The sequence below is a fragment of the Lathamus discolor genome, chromosome 2 (assembly GCF_037157495.1).
Source record: "Lathamus discolor isolate bLatDis1 chromosome 2, bLatDis1.hap1, whole genome shotgun sequence".
NCBI lineage: Eukaryota > Metazoa > Chordata > Aves > Psittaciformes > Psittacidae > Lathamus > Lathamus discolor.
Window position 1 is genome coordinate 127,377,020 of NC_088885.1, and position 2,323 is coordinate 127,379,342.

Here is a 2,323-nt window from a genome sequence, read left to right on the forward strand (position 1 = left end):
CAGTGACTGGAATGCTTCCTTTAAAGACTAAACTAATGCAAATTACTTGTGCTTGTTCCATAGCTCTTGAGTATCAACACAGTTCAGAAATGTATTGCTCAATTCCTGTAGCCACTTTGTCAGCCCCATGGTTTTACAGTGTAATCTCTTATCAGTCAGTACTGTGAAATTACGCTTTAGGAGGTGACTGTTTTCTCTGTTTTCTAAACTCATCAATGAAGTAACTGGTCAAAGAGCTTTTGAAGACTATTCACTTTGGTTTTGTATGGAGCTTTAGATCTATTTAAAAATGTCGTCGTGTGAGTGCAGTTTTAAAAGTAGTTTCAATTAAAAAACATAGTTTCAATTAAAAAACATAGTTTCAGTACAGTTGTAGTTATTACTGCATACATAGCATACATCTGAAATAAACTGGTATCTGTGTGGAGAATAGTGTTGTTAACTAAGCCTGTATAGAAATTAATCTAAAGTAGAAAAAAACTGTTTGCATTAACCCTTACTCAAAATTCCATACTCTTTTGAAAAAGCCTCTTAATGACTTCCCCAGGGCCAAATTAATTTCTGAGTTCTTACAGCAGAGTCGCTAAGAGCAAGTACAGCAAATTTCATTCTATTACACAGCATCATTTTAACGCACATTTGTTTTTCTAAGATGTCTCTATATTGCTGTGTTGTATTAAGAAGCAACTTCTGCATTTTGATATACTGATACTCAAGACGCTTATTAGCCAGACAAAAAGGAAAAAAAAAAAGCTGACCAAGTAATACCAAGCTCCTATAAAGCATCATGCCAATTTACAATGGTTACAGACTTAAAGCAAGTTTCAGGGCTTGTAGAGTTCTACTTTAATTATCAAATACATTGTCATCTTTGTTTCTCTGAGTTTGCTACTATTCCAGAAATACAGTAGTTCATCTCAGTTCTTGAGCTGTGTGGCTGAGGAGTAGCTCATGACTGGTGCACTCTGTGAGCATATTTCTAAGTCTTGTTCTTTTAATCTCCTATTCAAAAGTCAGTTATCTTGTACATCTGGTGAGAACTGCAGAAGTGCTTGTGGGGAGCATCTTTGAGGCTAATTTTATATTTTGGTTTGTGAAGTAGTATCAAAGTTACTGCACACAACATCCCTGGAGACAGCTGTGGCTCCAAACTTAACAAAATGCACAATGCTTGTCTTGCAGAATGGGAAATTGAGCTTAAATTCAGTTCAGGCCTCTAGAGAAAGAAATTCAAAGTGTTAGTTTTTCCTGATACAGATGAGGTGTTTTAGAAACAATTCTGAAACTTCTGCCACCTCTAGTCACACCTTAAAAAAAAACCCAGCACATAAAGAAGCTGGTCAGCTGTACAAGAGGATTTTCTATAGGCTTGATGGCTTCCCAGTCGCATGGGTGCCTCCTGTGAAGCAGGAAGAGAATACCTGGGACTGAGGATGGAGTGGGAACTGGGGTTTCCCCTGTTTAGATTACCCTAAACTACTGCAAATGCCATGTGATGCTGAGAGTTTCTTTTTCTGATTTCTCCGAATCATAATAGTGATTAGAAACTATGAGAATGACTGTGTCTCTTCAGGGTTGTGGATAACTGATAGACTGCATTATTTTAGCACAAAGACAGTGTAGTTTAAGTAGCTCAGGTAAAAGTTTAAAATTAAAACTTTAGTAACTTGATGTAGGGACGTTTTCCTTTGTTCTGTAGTTACTGGTAAAACTGGGTGAGCCAGTATGGTTGCACCTCTTGGTATCTTCCCATCTTTGTCTTGCTATGCCAGCCAGGCATGATAGGCACCTGATGACAGTTTTCTAAGAAAGCTCCTGGCTTAATGGTGCTAAGCTTACAGTCATGTAAGCAAGGTGTTAGGAGGTCATTCTGTAGTGCTGTACTTCCCAGTAAGCAGGCCAAATTGCACCCTTGATGCATCTACAGTGGTGCTCTAGGGTTGACAGTCAGTGGAGAGAAATAGGCACTGATTTATGGACTTGGGTGTTTTTTGGTAAGTCTTAGTTGTGTTCCTATCTGATGATTAGATACTTCCACAACACGGGAGCTGGCTGCTTTCTTGCTACAGGAGAGCAACTGGGAAGTATCTTTGCTTCAGGTATCTTTGCTTTTGGTGTTAGTAATTTCCTGTACCTTGTATTTGTTTATTTTATGTATTAATGTAGTTGCAGATTGGAGCCCCTAAGCCAGATATGGTATAAATTGTTCTTTCCCACACACCCCATTAGGCGTGTTCGGGTGGTGTATGCGGAGTTGTTAATGCACAGTAAGTGTGTGCTTCAGCTTACATCATAGTGACGTGCAGAAGACCTCTTAAGTGAG